This window comes from Rhinoderma darwinii, unplaced genomic scaffold (genome assembly GCF_050947455.1).
Source record: "Rhinoderma darwinii isolate aRhiDar2 unplaced genomic scaffold, aRhiDar2.hap1 Scaffold_130, whole genome shotgun sequence".
Classification (NCBI taxonomy): domain Eukaryota; kingdom Metazoa; phylum Chordata; class Amphibia; order Anura; family Rhinodermatidae; genus Rhinoderma; species Rhinoderma darwinii.
Window position 1 is genome coordinate 567,556 of NW_027461962.1, and position 18,892 is coordinate 586,447.

At 43.7% G+C, this 18,892-nt stretch overlaps 1 long non-coding RNA gene across 1 annotated transcript; it reads left to right on the forward strand.

Moving 5' to 3' along the window:
* Positions 1-9,260: 9,260 nt before the first annotated feature.
* Positions 9,261-16,851, forward strand: LOC142699112 (uncharacterized). Its single transcript, XR_012865998.1, has 3 exons — positions 9,261-9,585; positions 16,405-16,525; positions 16,664-16,851. It is a non-coding gene; the product is annotated as an uncharacterized LOC142699112 (long non-coding RNA).
* The last annotated feature ends 2,041 nt before the right edge of the window (positions 16,852-18,892 follow it).

Below are 18,892 nucleotides of genomic sequence, written 5' to 3' on the forward strand. Positions count from 1 at the left end.
CTCAATAACAGCATGCAGTGTCAGTCAGCTGCTTCAAAGGCCAGCAGGATATTGTCGTGTATTAAAAGAGGCATGGACTCGCGGGACAGGGATGTAATATTACCACTTTACAAAGCATTAGTGAGGCCTCATCTAGAATATGCAGTTCAGTTCTGGGCTCCAGTTCATAGAAAGGATGCCCTGGAGTTGGAAAAAATACAAAGAAGAGCAACGAAGCTAATAAGGGGCAAGGAGAATTTAAGTTATGAGGAAAGATTGAAAGAATTAAACCTATTTAGCCTTGAAAAAAGACGACTAAGGGGGGACATGATTAACTTATATAAATATATTAATGGCACATACAAAAAATATGGTGAAATCCTGTTCCTTGTAAAACCCCCTCAAAAAACAAGGGGGCACTCCCTCCGTCTGGAGAAAAAAAGGTTCAAGCTGCAGAGGCGACAAGGCTTCTTTACAGTAAGAACGGTGAATTTATGGAATAGTCTACCGCAGGAGCTGGTCACAGCAGGGACAGTAGATGGCTTTAAAAAAGGGTTAGATAATTTCCTAGAACAAAAAAATATTAGCTCCTATGTGTAGAAATTTTTCCTTCCCTTTTCCCTTCCCTTGGTTGAACTTGATGGACATGTGTCTTTTTTCAGCCGTACTAACTATGTAACTATGTAACTATGTAACTATGTAACTATGTAGGTATATAATGGATGAGTGTAATATAATGAGTGCAGGTAGGTATATAATGTATGAGTGTAATATAATGAGTGCAGGTATGTATATAATGGATGTGTGTAATATAGTGAGTGCAGGTAGGTATATAATGGATGAGTGTAATATAATGAGTGCAGGTAGGTAAATAATGTATGAGTGTAATATAGTGAGTGCAGGTAGGTATATAATGGATGAGTGTAATATAATGAGTGCAGGTAGGTATATAATGAATGAGTGTAATATAGTGAGTGCAGGTAGGTATATAATGTATGAGTGTAATATAATGAGTGCAGGTAGGTATATAATGGATGAGTGTAATATAATGAGTGCAGGTAGGTATATAATGAATGAGTGTAATATAGTGAGTGCAGGTAGGTATATAATGTATGAGTGTAATATAGTGAGTGCAGATAGGTATATAATGGATGAGTGTAATATAATGAGTGCAGGTAGGTATATAATATATGAGTGTAATATAGTGAGTGCAGGTAGGTATATAATGTATGAGTGTAATATAATGAGTGCAGGTAGGTATATAATGAATGAGTGTAATATAGTGAGTGCAGGTAGGTATATAATATATGAGTGTAATATAGTGAGTGCAGGTAGGTATATAATGTATGAGTGTAATATAATGAGTGCAGGTAGGTATATAATGTATGAGTGTAATATAGTGAGTGCAGGTAGGTATATAATGGATGAGTGTAATATAATGAGTGCAGGTAGGTATATAATGGATGAGTGTAAAATAGTGAGTGAAGGTAGGTATATAATGTATGAGTGTAATATAATGAGTGCAGGTAGGTATATAATGTATGAGTGTAATATAATAAGTGCAGGTAGGTATATAATGTATGAGTGTAATATAGTGAGTGCACGTAGGTATATAATGTATGAGTGTAATATATTGAGTGCAGGTAGGTATATAATGTATGAGTGTAATATAATGAGTGCAGGTAGGTATATAATATATGAGTGTAATATAGTGAGTGCAGGTAGGTATATAATGTATGAGTGTAATATAATGAGTGCAGGTAGGTATATAATGAATGAGTGTAATATAGTGAGTGCAGGTAGGTATATAATATATGAGTGTAATATAGTGAGTGCAGGTAGGTATATAATGGATGAGTGTAATATAATGAGTGCAGGTAGGTATATAATGGATGAGTGTAATATAATTAGTGCAGGTAGGTATATAATGTATGAGTGTAATATAATGAGTGCAGGTAGGTATATAATGTATGAGTGTAATATAATGAGTGCAGGTAGGTATATAATGTATGAGTGTAATACAGTGAGTGCAGGTAGGTATATAATGTATGAGTGTAATATAATGAGTGCAGGTAGGTATATAATAGATGAGTGTAATATAATGAGTGCAGGTAGGTATATAATGGATGAGTGTAATATAATGAGTGCAGGTAGGTATATAATGTATGAGTGTAATATAATGAGTGCAGGTAGGTATATAATGTATGAGTGTAATACAGTGAGTGCAGGTAGGTATATAATGTATGAGTGTAATATAATGAGTTCAGGTAGGTATATAATAAATTAGTGTAATATAGTGAGTGCAGGTAGGTATATAATGTATGAGTGTAATACAATGAGTGCAGGTAGGTATATAATGAATGAGTGTAATATAGTGAGTGCAGGTAGGTATATAATGTATGAGTCTAATATAATGAGTGCAGGTAGGTATATAATGTATGAGTGTAATATAGTGAGTGCAGGTAGGTATATAATGGATGAGTGTAATATAATGAGAGCAGGTAGGTATATAATGGATGAGTGTAATATAATGAGTGCAGGTAGGTATATAATGTATGAGTGTAATACAGTGAGTGCAGGTAGGTATATAATGTATGAGTGTAATATAATGAGTTCAGGTAGGTATATAATGAATGAGTGTAATATAGTGAGTGCAGGTAGGTATATAATGTATGAGTGTAATATAGTGAGTGCAGGTAGGTATATAATGTATGAGTGTAATACAGTGAGTGCAGGTAGGTATATAATGTATGAGTGTAATATAATGAGTGCAGGTAGGTATATAATGGATGGGTGTAATATAATGAGTGCAGGTAGGTAAATAATGGATGAGTGTAATATAATGAGTGCAGGTAGGTATATAATGGATGAGTGTAATATAATGAGTGCAGGCAGGAACTAGAAAGGGAGGTAAACACTGAAAAAATTACTTTTGGTGTAATCTATAGACCCCCCAATATAACTGAGGAGATGGAAGTTCAGCTATATAAACAGATGGAGCGGGCTGCACAGGCGGGTACTGTAGTGATAATGGGAGATTTTAATTTCCGGGATATTAATTGGTGTCATGGTTCGGCTTCAACTGCAAAGGGGAGACATTTCCTCAACCTGTTGCAGGAAAATTTTATGGGCCAGTTTGTGGAAGACCCGACTAGAGGTGAAGCTCTGTTGGATCTGGTCATTTCTAATAATGCAGATCTTGTTGGGAATGTCAATGTTCGTGAAAACCTCGGTAACAGTGATCATAATATAGTTACATTTTACCTATACTGTAAAAAACAAACGCAGGCTGGGAGGGCAAAAACATTTAATTTTAAGAAAGCCAATTTCCCCAGGATGAGGGCGGCAATTCAGGATATAGACTGGGAAGAACTAATGTCAAATAATGGAACAAATGATAAATGGGAGATTTTCAAATCTACTTTGAGTTATTATAGTGCAAAATTTATTCCTATAGGTAACAAGTATAAACAACTCAAATTAAACCCCACATGGCTTACACCTTCTGTGAAAGGGACAATACATGACAAAAAAAGGGCATTTAAAAAATACAAATCTGAGGGTACAGCTGTAGCCTTTGTAAAATATAAAGAGCTTAATAAAATCTGTAAAAATGTAATAAAATTAGCAAAAATACAAAATGAAAGGCAGGTGGCCAGGGATAGTAAAACAAATCCCAAAAAATTCTTCAAGCATATAAATGCAAAAAAGCCCAGGTCTGAACATGTAGGATCCCTAGATAATGGTAATGGGGAGTTGATCACAGGGGATCAAGAGAAGGCAGAGTTACTAAATGGGTTCTTTAGCTCTGTATATACAACTGAAGAAGGAGCAGCTGATGTAGCTGGTGCCAGTGCTGTTAATATATCAGTTGATATACTGAATTGGATGAATGTAGAGATGGTCCAAGCTAAATTAAATAAAATAAATGTGCACAAGGCCCCGGGACCAGATGGGATACACCCTAGAATTCTTAAAGAGCTTAGTTCAGTTATTTCTGTCCCCCTTTTCATAATATTCAGAGAATCTCTAGTGACTGGTATAGTGCCAAGGGACTGGCGCAGGGCAAATGTGGTGCCTATTTTCAAAAAGGGCTCTAGGTCTTCCCCGGGTAATTATAGACCAGTAAGCTTAACATCCATCGTGGGGAAAATGTTTGAGGGGCTATTGAGGGACTATATACAGGATTATGTGACAATAAATAGCATTATAAGTGACAGCCAGCACGGTTTTACTAAGGACAGAAGTTGTCAAACTAACCTAATCTGTTTTTATGAAGAGGTGAGCAGAAGTCTAGACAGAGGGGCCGCTGTGGATTTAGTGTTTTTGGACTTTGCAAAGGCATTTGACACTGTCCCCCATAGACGCCTAATGGGTAAATTAAGGACTATAGGTTTAGAAAGTATAGTTTGTAATTGGATTGAGAATTGGCTCAAGGACCGTATCCAGAGAGTTGTGGTCAATGATTCCTTCTCTGAATGGTCACCGGTTATAAGTGGCAGTGGCGGATTATAATATAGGCGTTTCGGGCGGCCGCCCGGGGCCCAAGCTTTTAGGGGGCCCATCGCAACCCGAAACGCACATCATTTTAAATCCGGTCGGACTCACTAATGGCCGTTCACAAGAAGCGCCGCTAATGGCCGTTGAGAGGGAGGGGCGGGCGGACTGCAGCAGAGGGCAGCGCAGTGCTGATGAGGAGGAGGGGGATGGATATCAATGTCTGGATAGGACTAGCAGACGTGCGTCTGCTAGTCGTGGTAGAACACGCCCCTCTGACGCTTCACGTACCGCCAGTGAGGAACAGACGAGAAGGGCGGTGGTCGAGCAACGAGGAGGTTAGTGTTCATGTTCGTCTCCATCTTAATTTACATCTAAGTGACTCCAGAGGACTCCATGAAGGGGGGAATAACCCCCCATCCCATCCCCCATAGAGCTCTCAGGATTTCAGTATTTATTATACAGCAGGGGGGGTTTGAGCGGTGTAACTCACTGCAGAGGACTCTATGGGGGGACAATAATTTCCCTCCATAGACACTCAGCAGTGAGTTACACGCTCAAATCTCCCTGCTGTATAATAAATACTGAAATACTGAGGGCTCTATGGGGGATGGGATGGGGGGGTTATTCCCCCCTTCATGGAGTCCTCTGGAGTCACTTAGATGGTTAGAACCCCCCTCCCCCATTCAGTATAATCCCCCCTTCTCATAGAGCCCTCACTAGTTACTAATATATTACAAGGGTAAGTCAAATTGTCTGACTTCTGGGGGCTGTATAGGGGGGTCTGAGCGACGGGCTCTATGGGGGGGGGGGCTACCCCCCCCCCCCACAGAGATGTCAGAATCAGACACTCAGACCTCCCTATAGAGCCCCCAGAAGTCAGACAAACTCACCTCCCCTTGCAATATAATCCCCCCATACAGCCCTCAGTTTTCCCATAAGAAAAATGTATGACATATCCACCATCCGTAAGTCCCATAAAACTGAATGATGGTTACGGAAGCAGTGTCTCTCGCCGACTCCCTCTGATCACTAAAAGTAAGCGGCGGAAGCACTCGTGTGAGCGCTGAGCCACTTGGTTTCTGTTTCCGGAAAGCTGAGCAGCTTATGTACGGTCTCATAGAAAGTCAATGAGCCCGTACACCGCTACTTTGGCTTTCCGGAAAAAGCCAAACAGAAATGAAGTGGCTCTTTGCTCACATGAGCGCTTCTGCCGCTTAGTCTCCGCACCCGGACCCCCACCCATCAAAAGTTCTGACATGTCACTATGACATGTTAGAAGTTTGTTAAAAATTGACTTACCCTTTAGGCCTCATTTACACGAGCGTGTGCGTTTTGCTCACGCAAAAACTGCGGCGTTTTCCGTGCGCAAAAAGCACTTAACGGCTCCATGTGTCATCAGTGTATGATGCGCGGCTGCGAGATTTTCGCGCAGCCGCCATCATTATGACTAGAGATGAGCGAACTTCTGAAAAGTTCGGTTCGGCTAGTTCGCCGAATTTCACGAAAAAGTTTGTTTCGGACCGAACCTGTAATTTCCGTGCGCCGAGCATGGTACTGTCCAGGGTGCTGATAGAGTTAATGGGCTGCACTAACTCTTTCAACAACCTTGACAGTACATGCTCGGCGCACGGAAAATACAATTTTAATGTAATAAAAAAAAAAAAAAAATACGTTCATACTTACATTCCTCCTGTCCGGCCTCCAGCGGTGACGTGTCATCCATGTCGCCGCTGCAGCCAATCACAGGCTGTAGTGGCGGTCACGCACGTCAGGATGACGTCAGAAGGCCGGCCTCCAGGGATGACGCTTCATCCCACGTGACCGCCTCTGCAGCCAATCACAGGCTGCAGCGGCCTCTGCAACCAATCACAGGCTGCAGCGGCCTCTGCAACCAATCTCAGGCTGCAGCGGCCTCTGCAGCCAATCACAGGCTCCTCTCCTGAAATACTCTGTGCTGCCTTAAACTCTGTGGACAGGTCAGGATCCTGTTTCTTTTAAATGCTGCTGGGGAACCCGCTCGATCCATTATATAAGGCTGCGCTACAGTGCAGCATTTAAAAAAAAACAGGATCCTGACCTGTCCACAGAGTTTAAGGCAGCACAGAGTATTTCAGGAGATGAGCGTGCAGATTCAGTGCTGCTGTAAACTCTGCTCTTACCATTACGTAGCTCAGTCTGTTACCACTCCTCCACTCCTGTCCTCAATAACACCTTCAAATGATTGGCAAGTCACCACGTAATGGTAAGAGCAGAGTTCACAGCAGCACAGAGTATTTCAGGAGAGGAGCGTGCAGATTCTGTGCTGCTGTGAACTCTGTGTGAGGGGGGCCCAAGTTGTATCAACAGCCCAGGGCCCATGGTACACTTAATCCGCCACTGATAAGTGGTGTACCCCATGGTTCAGTGCTGGGACCACTATTATTCAATTTATTAATTAATGATATAGAGGATGGGATTAATAGCACGATTTCTATTTTTGCAGATGACACCAAGCTATGTAATATAGTTCAGACTATGGAAGATGTTCATGAATTACAGGCAGATTTAAACAAACTAAGTGTTTGGGCGTCCACTTGGCAGATGAAGTTTAATGTAGATAAATGTAAAGTTATGCATCTGGGTACGAACAACCTGCATGCATCATATGTCCTAGGGGGAGCTACACTGGCGGATTCACTTGTTGAGAAGGATCTGGGTGTACTTGTAAATCATAAACTCAATAACAGCATGCAGTGTCAATCAGCTGCTTCAAAGGCCAGCAAGATATTGTCGTGTATTAAAAGAGGCATGGACTCGCGGGACAGGGATGTAATAATGCCACTTTACAAAGCATTAGTGAGGCCTCATCTAGAATATGCAGTTCAGTTCTGGGCTCCAGTTCATAGAAAGGATGCCCTGGAGTTGGAAAAAATACAAAGAAGAGCAACGAAGCTAATAAGGGGCAAGGAGAATTTAAGTTATGAGGAAAGATTGAAAGAATTAAACCTATTTAGCCTTGAAAAAAGACGACTAAGGGGGGACATGATTAACTTATATAAATATATTAATGGCACATACAAAAAATATGGTGAAATCCTGTTCCTTGTAAAACCCCCTCAAAAAACAAGGGGGCACTCCCTCCGTCTGGAGAAAAAAAGGTTCAAGCTGCAGAGGCGACAAGGCTTCTTTACAGTAAGAACGGTGAATTTATGGAATAGCCTACCGCAGGAGCTGGTCACAGCAGGGACAGTAGATGGCTTTAAAAAAGGGTTAGATAATTTCCTAGAACAAAAAAATATTAGCTCCTATGTGTAGAAATTTTTCCTTCCCTTTTCCCTTCCCTTGGTTGAACTTGATGGACATGTGTCTTTTTTCAGCCGTACTAACTATGTAACTATGTAACTATGTAGGTATATAATGGATGAGTGTAATATAATGAGTGCAGGTAGGTATATAATGTATGAGTGTAATATAATGAGTGCAGGTAGGTATATAATGTATGAGTGTCATATAATGAGTGCAGGTAGGTATATAATGGATGAGTGTAATATAATAAGTGCAGGTATGTATATAATGGATGTGTGTAATATAGTGAGTGCAGGTAGGTATATAATGTATGAGTGTAATATAGTGAGTGCAGGTAGGTATATAATGTATGAGTGTAATATAGTGAGTGCAGGTAGGTATATAATGGATGAGTGTAATATAATGAGTGCAGGTAGGTATATAATGAATGAGTGTAATATAGTGAGTGCAGGTAGGTATATAATGTATGAGTGTAATATAATGAGTGCAGGTAGGTATATAATGGATGAGTGTAATATAATGAGTGCAGGTAGGTATATAATGAATGAGTGTAATATAGTGAGTGCAGGTAGGTATATAATGTATGAGTGTAATATAGTGAGTGCAGATAGGTATATAATGGATGAGTGTAATATAATGAGTGCAGGTAGGTATATAATGGATGAGTGTAATATAGTGAGTGCAGGTAGGTATATAATGTATGAGTGTAATATAATGAGTACAGGTAGGTATATAATGTATGAGTGTAATATAATGAGTACAGGTAGGTATATAATGGATGAGTGTAATATAATGAGTGCAGGTAGGTATATAATGGATGAGTGTAATATAATGAGTGCAGGTAGGTATATAATGGATGAGTGTAATATAATGAGTGCAGGTAGGTATATAATGGATGAGTGTAATATAATAAGTGCAGGTAGGTATATAATGGATGAGTGTAATATAATGAGTGCAGGTAGGTATATAATGGATGAGTGTAGTATAGTAAGTGCAGGTAGGTATATAATGGATGAGTGTAATATAGTGAGTGCAGGTAGGTATATAATGGATGAGTGTAATATAGTGAGTGCAGGTAGGTATAAAATGGATGAGTGTAATATAATGAGTGCAGGTAGGTATATAATGGATGAGTGTAATATAATGAGTGCAGGTAGGTATATAATGGATGAGTGTAATATAATAAGTGCAGGTAGGTATATAATGGATGAGTGTAATATAATGAGTGCAGGTAGGTATATAATGGATGAGTGTAGTATAGTAAGTGCAGGTAGGTATATAATGGATGAGTGTAATATAGTGAGTGCAGGTAGGTATATAATGGATGAGTGTAATATAGTGAGTGCAGGTAGGTATATAATGGATGAGTGTAATATAGTGAGTGCAGGTAGGTATATAATGGATGAGTGTAATATAGTGAGTGCAGGTAGGTAGGTATATCAGTAATACACTGCAGAATTAATGCAGCATGTGATCAAGATTTTTATAAATATTATTCTCTTGTATTAAATAGATTTCTACTACATGTAAACATAAAGGTTTTCTATATTTTCTTTGCTATCTTTTCTCTACCCCACATGGCCACTCTATGGTGATGCAGGTGGGGGCGCTATTTCACTGTTTACCTCCGGCAGCAGAAGGGCGAGGTGCAGCCCTGCCACACAACAACAATCCTGGTTCCGCAGTAGAATGTTCAGTTTTTTTGGTGTAAACTTTTTGCATAGATTTTCATTGTAGGATCTGTACAAAGTGGAGCTGCCAGGAGATCGGAGACTTGATGAGATGGACGCATGCAGCTCCCGTCAGGAACATACTGGTTAGGTGAGTCGTCCCACCTCATAATATCCATGAAAATGGAACTAAATAGGTTTTGGACAAATATTAAACTATCACTGCCAGGCAAAAGACTTTAAAACCTAATTTTTAATAAATATTAACTGTAAAAAAAATAATCAAATACCAATTTAATTTTACTACAAAACACATGTCACCTCGATCAGTGGTACAAGCATCTTTGGCACTGGCGTAGCTATAGGGGTCGCAGCGGTCGCAATTGCGACCGGGCCCCGAAGCCAGGGGGGCCCACGGCCCCCCGCACCACATCAATAAAAAGTTACTATAGTAACTCGGGCCGCGGGCCCCTGTTACTATAGTAACATACTTTACTTACCTTCCTGGTTCCGGATCGCAGCGGAGGTGCTGACGTCAAGCGCTGTGCGCAGCGCATGACGTCACAGCGCTATGCCGCCGCGCACAGCATCGAGACGACAGAACTCCCGCCGCGGCCGAAGAGAAAGGTAAGGTTATCCCTGACTGGCGGGGTCTGACTCCCGGGACCCGCCAATCAGCTGTTTTGAAGGGGCCGCAGCACTCGTACGAGAGCTGCTCCCCTTCATTCCTGTCACTTCATTCCGGTCACACTGTGAATCGGTGTCGGCGATTCACAGTGTGAGCGAGTAGTGAAATGAAGGGGAAGCAGCTCTCGTACGAGTGCTGCGGCCCCTTCAAAACAGCTGATTGGCGGGTCCCGGGCGACACATCAGCTATTGATGGCCTATCCTGTGGATAGGCCATCAATGTTTAGGGACTGCACAACCCCTAAGCATACGATGTAGCAGGCTTAGGGGGCCCATGAGACAGGATCACAGATTGTGTGATCCTGTCTGCTGGGCCCTGTATCTAAGCCAATCACATGGTAGGCTTAGATACATGGCCCATGCGTGATCCTGTCTGCTGGGCCCTGTATCTAAGCCTACCACACTGTAGGTTTAGATACAGGGCCCCAGCACTCAGTAATCTTATACTGTATAAGATTACTGTCTGCTGGACCCTGTATCTAAGCCTACCTTGTGGTAGGCTTAGATACAGGGTCCCACAGACAGTATCACACATGGGCCCTGTATCTAAGCCTTAGGGTATGTTCACACGGCCTATTTACGGACGTAAATCGGACGTTTTTGCCCCGAATTACGCCCGAAAATAGCGCCTCAATAGCGCTGACAAACATCTGCCCATTGAAAGCAATGGGCAGACGTTTGTCTGTTCACACGAGGCGTATATTTACGCGCTGCTGTCAAATGACGGCGCGTAAATAGACGCCCGCGTAGAAGAAGTGACCTGTCACTTCTTTGGCCGTAATTGGAGCCGCTATTCATTGACTCCAATGAATAGCAGCGCTAATTACGGCCGTAATTGACGCGGCGTTCAAGCGCCTGCACATGCCGGTACGGCTGAAATTACGGGGATGTTTTCAGGCTGAAACATCCCCGTAATTTCAGCCGTTACGGACGCCCTCGTGTGAACATACCCTTAGGGTATGTGCACAGACACTAATTACGTCCGTAATTGACGGACGTATTTCGGCCGCAAGTACCGGACCGAACACAGTGCAGGGAGCCGGGCTCCTAGCATCATACTTATGTACGACGCTAGGAGTCCCTGCCTCGCTGCAGGACAACTGTCCCGTACTGTAAACATGTTTTCAGTACGGGACAGTTGTCCGGCAGGGGCTCCTAGCATCGTACATAACTATGATGCTAGGAGCCCGGCTCCCTGCACTGTGTTCGGTCCGGTACTTGCGGCCGAAATACGTCCGTCAATTACAGACGTAATTAGTGTGTGTGCACATACCCTAACACATGTGTTACTAATCATTTTTTGTGTGTTTTCTTACAGGTTCGGTCGTTGGACTACGGCGGATTCCAGGACTACTTCGATGACAGCTTTTTTTTTTTATTAATAAAATGGTTAATGAGGGCTGTGTGGGTTTTTTTTTTATTTCAATAAAATATTTTTTCTATGTCTTTGTGTTTTTTTTTTTAAACTATATTACTACCGCCTTAGTAATGGCCGCCGGCTGATTGACAGCATCCATTGCTAAGGCGGGGCTTAGTGTTAGCGGATGCAGAGGCTAACACTAACCCCCTTTATTACCCCTGTACCCACCGCCACCAGGGGTGCTGGGAAGAGCCGGGTACGATCCAGTACCTGACCATCTGTAGTGATGGTCGGCCACTGGGGTGGCCGCAGGCTGGTATTATCAGGAGGGGAAAGGCCAAAAACAGTGGCCCTTCCCATCCTGGTAATGCTGCCTGCTGCTGCTTTATTGTATCTGGCTGGTTATGAAAATGGGGGGGACCCCACGTCATTTAAAAAAAAATAAAATAAAAAATAATTGGAAAGAACGATGTCGGGTCCCCCCCAATTTTCATAACCAGCCAGATGCAACACAGCAGCAGCAGGCAGCATTACAAGGGTGGGAAGGGCCACTGTTTTTGGCCTTCCCCAGCCTAATACTACCAGCCTGCGGCCACCCCGGTGCCTGCCCGTCACTACAGATGGTCGGGTACTGGTTTGTACCCGGCTCTTCCCAGTACCCCTGGTGGCGGTGGGTACCGGGGTAATAATGGGGGTTAGTGTAGCCTCTGCACCGGCTAACATTAAGCCCCGCCTTAGTAATGGAGGTTGTCAATCAGCCAGCGGCCATTACTAAGGCGGTGATAATAAAGTTTAAAAAGATACAAGCACATAGAAAAAATATTTTATTTAAATAAAAAAACACAACCCTCATTAATCATTTTATTGAGAATAAAAAAAACGCCGTCATTGAAGTCCTCGTATCCGAAGTCCAACAACCGAACCTGTAAAAAAAACACAAACACAAAAATAATCAGTAACACATAAAGAAGCAAAATTATTATTCTTACCTATCCTGGGTCCAGCGCTGGAGACGCAATGTCAGCGAGCTGGGCCCTGTATCTAATCCTATCATGTGTGATACAGTCTGCTGAGCTGTGTATCTAATCCAATCATGTATGATACTGTCTGCTGGGCCCTATATCTAATCCGATCATGTGTGATACTGTCTGCTGAGCCACTGTATCTAATCCTATCATGTGTGATACTGTGCTGAGCTGTGTATCTAATCCTATCATGTGTGATACTGTCTGCTGAGCCACTGTATCTAATCCTATGTGTGATACTGTCTGCTAAGCCACTGTATCTAATCCTATCATGTGTGATACTGTCTGCTGAGCCACTGTATCTAATCCTATCATGTGTGGTACTGTCTGCTGAGCCACTGTATCTAATCCTATCATGTGTGATACTGTCTGCTGAGCCACTGTATCTAATCCTATCATGTGTGGTACTGTCTGCTGAGCCACTGTATCTAATCCTATCATGTGTGATACTGTCTGCTGAGCCACTGTATCTAATCCTATCATGTGTGGTACTGTCTGCTGAGCCACTGTATCTAATCCTATCATGTGTGGTACTGTCTGCTGAGCCACTGTATCTAATCCTATCATGTGTGATACTGTCTGCTGGGCCACTGTATCTAATCCTATCATGTGTGATACTGTCTGCTGAGCTGTGTATCTAATCCTATCATGTGTGATACTGCCTTCTGAGCCACTGTATCTAATCCTATCATGTGTGATACTGTCTGCTCAGCCACTGTATCTAATCCTATCCATAGTTTATAGGGTCGTAGTGCTATAGATATGCTGTGCTGTCTCATATACACACTTTTTTTTGGGGGCGGACACATATGTATTGGGGCTATTTCCCGGACATTTTAAGCCCTGAGGGTATGTTCACAAGGCAGCGTCTGTTACGGCTGAGACTACGGTGCTGTTTTCAGGAGAAAACAGCACAGTAATTTCAGCCGTAATGGCATGTGCAGGCGTCTTTCGCTGCGTCCATTACGGAAGTAACTGAAGCTGGTTTTCCATGGAGTCCATGGAAAACGGCTCCATTTACGTCTGAAGAAGTGACAGGCACTTTTTTACGCGCCGCCTTTTGACAGCGACGCGTAAAAAAAATGACCGTCGGCACAGAACATCGTAAGACCCATTCAAATGAATGGGCAGATGTTTGCCGACGCTTTTGAGCCGCATTTTCGGACGTAATTCAATGCTAAAACGCCCGAATTACGTCCGTAAATAGTGTGTGTGAACCCAGCCTTAGTGACGCCCCGGCTGCTAGTGCTGCATTGTTGGGTCACTTAGGAGACCCAGAGATGCAGCTGAAAGCGGACCGTCGGCCATGAGAAGTTTGCGGGGGGGGGGGGGGGCCCAGTAAGAATTTTTGCATCGGGGCCCATGAGCCTCTAGCTACGCCCCTGATCTTTGGGGTACTCCAGCGGGTAAAGTTCATAGAACAGGGTATAATACTAGTAATACCAGTTCAGTATCAGGGCATAATAAATGAGTAGTCCCACCTCCCCTTTCTCATCCATATTAGGCTCTGTTCACATCTGCATTGGGGTCCCGTTCTGACGTTCCGTTAGAGGTTTCCGTCAGAACGGGACCCTGAGCAGGCACTGACGAAAACCAGGGGTTTCCGTTTCCATCACCATTGATTTCAATGGTGACGGAGCCGGTGCCCGTGGTTTCCGTTTGTCTCTTTTGTGCACCGGACCCGTCGTTTTGCCGGAAGCAATAGCTTAGTCGACTACTGAAATCAATGATGATGAAAACGGAAACCCCTGGTTTCCGTCTGGGTCAGTTTGTGTCTGCTCTGGGTCCTGTTCTGGCGGAAACCTCTGACGGAACGTCAGAACGGGACCCCAATGCAGATGTGAACAGAGCCTTAGGGCATGACCAGACGTGGCGGAATTGCTCTGGAATTCCGCTGCAGAAAGTCCGCAGCAGAAATCCGCAGCGTACACGTTTCTCCATTGCTTTCCACAGCTTTTTAGTTGGGTTCGTTTACACGTTGCGGACAATTCGCTGCGGAGCATAGGCTGCGGTGCAGAATTTGGTGTCCGCAGCATGCACTGACTGTTGTGGACGTGTAGCGGACTTGTTGCGGACTCATTGCAGAATTTCTAAATTGACTTCAATGGAGAGTCAAAATTCCGCAATGAAGTCCGCAGATGTTATGTGTGCTGCGGAGCCTGCTGGTTTTACTAACATGATAGTTCTTCATTCTGGCTGGACCTATGTATCTCTAGGTCTACAGCCAGACTGAGGAAGTCAATGGGGCTCCCGTAATTACGGGTGACTACGTGTGTGCACCCGTAATTACGGGAGCGTTGCTAGGCGACGTCAGTAAATAGTCACTGTCCAGGGTGCTGAAAGAGTTCAACGATCGGCAGTAACTGTTTCAGCACCCTGGACAGTGATTCCAATAACAATATAGAGCAACCTGTAGAAAAAAAATAGAAGTTCCTAATTACCGAGAACTCCCTGCTTCTTCCTCCAGTCCGGCCTCCCGGGATGACGTTTCAGTGCAAGTGACAGCTGCTGCCAATCACAGGCTGCAGCGGTCACATGGACTGCCGCATCATCCAGGGAGGTCGGGCTGGATGTCAATGGGAGGTCAGAGACGGAAACGCTTGAAGAAAGGGCTTGACGCTGCTTTTTCCTGTGAGTGTTTTTTTCTCGTGGGAAAAACGCCTCTGCATCCCATTGAAATCAATAAGATTAGTTTTCGGAAGTTTTTTGATGCAATTTTCGAATCGGTTTACACGTCAAAAAACGCTCCAAAAAACTCTGTGTGAACTAGGCCTAATATTTCTCCATATATTACATGTGGCTTTTGCAGCATATTTGGCTGTGCATCCTTTGCATTACAATCTACTGCAGATTGTTACTGCTGCAAGTTTATGCCGTTTTCTAGAACCCTATTCACATTCATACTTTATGTGTCAATTTGACCATGGAAATCTGCAATAAATATGTAACATGTGAACATAGACTTAGGAGCTACACGTGATGTTTCAGGCTACATTTACACACTGCAACCAGGTTACATCACACTTGTCTTCTCTCCCAGATTGTCCTGGAGACTTCCAAACTAGGGAAGATCTTACATGATGTAGCTGCATAAAGGAAGGCACTCTGCTGGGACTATTTGTGAGGGGGAACTCTGCTTGTAGTGCTTATTGGGGGCAGTCTGCTGGCACTAATTATTGGAGGCACTTTGCTGGCAATATGGTTTATTGAGGGGTCTCTGCTGGTAGTGTTGTTTATGAGGGGGCAGTATACTGGCACTGTTTAAGGGACAATACTCTGCTGGCACTGTATGGGGGCACTCTGCTTACTCTGAGGCTGGGTTCACACGACCACATTAACGTCCGTAATGGACTGACGTATTTCGGCCGGAAGTTCCGGACCGAACTCAGTGCAGGGAGCCGGGCTCCTAGCATCATAGTTATGTACGATGCTAGGAGTCACTGCCTCGCTGCAAGACAACTGTCCCGTACTGTAATCATGTTTTCAGTACGGGACAGTAGTTCCACGGAGAGGCAGGGACTCCTAGCATCGTACATAACTATGATGCTAGGAGCCCGGCTCCCTGCACTGAGTTCGGCCCGGAACTTCCGGCCGAAATACGTCCGTCCATTACGGACGTTAATGTGGTCGTGTGAACCCACCCTAATTATGGGGTCGCTCGCTGATAACTGAGGCTTCTTAGCTGTCCTTATCGGTGGCGTTTACATAGGAAAGAAATTCTCAAACCATATCTCAAATCTCCCTGTAGTTGATTCTAAAAACAGACAAGTATGGCTCAGAAAAACGGCTGCAAACAAATAACCATTGATGTGAATGGAAATGAACAAAATGTTTTTCGCTTTCTGCGATTATTATTGACATGTTTTATAAGACATGTTACATCTCGTGTTATACACAGCAGGAGGCAACAGCACACGTCTTATCACACAGGAAGAGGAAATACATCAGAAAGGGAAACGGGAAGAGGAAGAGCAGCCATGTCATACAGGAAATACCGGGAAGTGACATCATCACAGGAGGTAACGTATATCCTGTGTGCGGGACCCCAGAAATATGATGACACTGACGTATCAGGGCTGATACATAGTAATGTTATGTTAATGTTATGTTATTATATATCATTACGTGTGTGCTTAGGCTGTGCTTATATATGTTAGTAGGTCGGACCAGAAGGATCGCGTGTTCTGTATACAAGCTCCAGATAAGAAGAACATGGATCAGCACATCAACACCAGCGCTCCTGGGACTGCGCTCCAACCACACAGCATTTCATCCGGAGGATCGACTGTTCCGTAGTCCAAAACGTCACTTCTCGGGTTCTTTTCCTACAATGGAGGAAAAAGTCAATTACATATTTTCAGTAATTATTGTTACAATATCTCCATTAAGGAAATCTCTTGTATGGAATATTTTTTTGTATCACCTTAACTTCTGGTTACACCTGAAATGCCCTATAAGGGTATTTAGATATCATAGAGGGGGTATCACGCTGGAGACCCTCTCTAAGACCCAAATGGAAGCTCTGCGCCACCTCTGTTCAGAGGCTGTGTGTGGTATTGCAGCTTTTCTGTATTGAAATGTATAGGGCTAAGCTGTCCACACACCGCACATCACCTGTGGACAGGTGTGGCTCTGTTTTTGGAAGACGTCAGCTCTATTTTTCTAATTATGTACAACCCCTTTAATGAAATAATCTCTTTAGAGGGGTTTCTCCATCTCAGACGTTTATGTGATATCCACCTGTGCGCATGCACGCAGCTCTCTCCGTTCTGTACTATGGGAGTTACACAAATAGTTCAACAGCGCTCAGCTGTTTCCGAAACTTCCATAGAACAGAATAGAGAGAGGGACGTGCGAGGCCTTTCCCAAGTCATTCTCCACCTGGAATCAGCAGCCATTAGACGGGACAGGGATGTGGGAAAAAAGCAGGACAGGGTCAGGGAGAGACCTCCGTTTTCCACATAGGTGTGAGTCCCAGAGAAATAGTAAGATGGGAGTACCCCTTTAAATAAAACTTCTTGGTGATGATCCATTTTCTTAAGGTGTTTAATTAAACTATGGACAGTGGGGTCGAAGAACCGGCACCCAAAATATCTATACTGGAGTGACATGCCTGTTACTAACGCTGTATACAAGCTCCCCACGTATAACAGACAGGGCCCTCACTGAGACTTTGTAGGGGCTCCTAGAGACAAATATATATTGATGTACAGACATTTTCCCCTCCGTTATTGTGCAGCACGACCTCCCCACATATAACAGGCAGGACCCTCACTGACCCCCTGGACAGACACATAGGCCTGAATATATTTATATCTTTATATTTTCCATTATTCACCTGCAGGAAATGTTATTTTTAGAAATGGGGAGAAATACTTGGAATTGTGTTTTTTAGTTTCTGATGTTATTTTTGTTACTTCTCAGGTATGAGGAGAAAAGTATCCGGCACATACAAGATGAGACGTGGATGAAGATGTGCGGAGGACTGTACCCCACCGGGAAAGAGCGGGCTGTCACTGGTATTACCATGGGGCAGATTTACTAAGGCCTCATGCACACGACCATAGTGAGGTGCATTGACCGTGACTTACGGCTCGTACGTCCGCGGAGTGTCACCCACGGCCGCCCTCAAATCGCGGGCCGTGCATATGACCGCGTGCATTATTTTCTATGAGCCTGTACCGCAAAACACGACCGTAATAAGACATGTCCGTTGTTTTTGCGGTCCCGGTTCCTGGGCAATGCACGGACCGTGGAAACCACGGTCGTGTGCATGGGCCCATTGAAATGAATGGGGCCGCAATTCACCTGCAGATTTGTGGGTGAATTGCGGCTGCAAAAATACGTTCGTGTGCATGGGGCCTAAAACTATCTGAGTTTTACACAGTGTAAACTGATACAAGGAAGTCAGAAATTGCGCCAAATTTATCACAGTGGTGCACGATGTATGATAGATTTTACTAGACATGTTAGACACTTTTCTCTTCCTTATACCACCTCTTGGTTGACTTAGTTTAAGACACGCCCCTTTATTATAGGCCACGCCCCTTGTCAAGCACGCCACAAAATGTGGCTAAAACTATTAACCCCTTGCGTACCTTTGACGTAATAGTACGTCGCTAGCCGCTTATTCCAGCGTACCTACGACGTACTATTACGGCGCAGGAATAAACTGTCACTATGTGAAATCACATAGTGACAGAACAGCGGCGGCAGCTGTCATTGACAGCTAACCGTCTCTGCTACCGGCCTGGGGACCAATTAGCAGTCCCCAATGCCGGCGATTGCTGTGATTGGTCAGTCTCTGAAGACTGACCAATCACAGCCGTCTGTGACGTCGTCTGCAGGAGAAAGCTCCTGTCACTTTCTCTGATCTCCTCACTTCT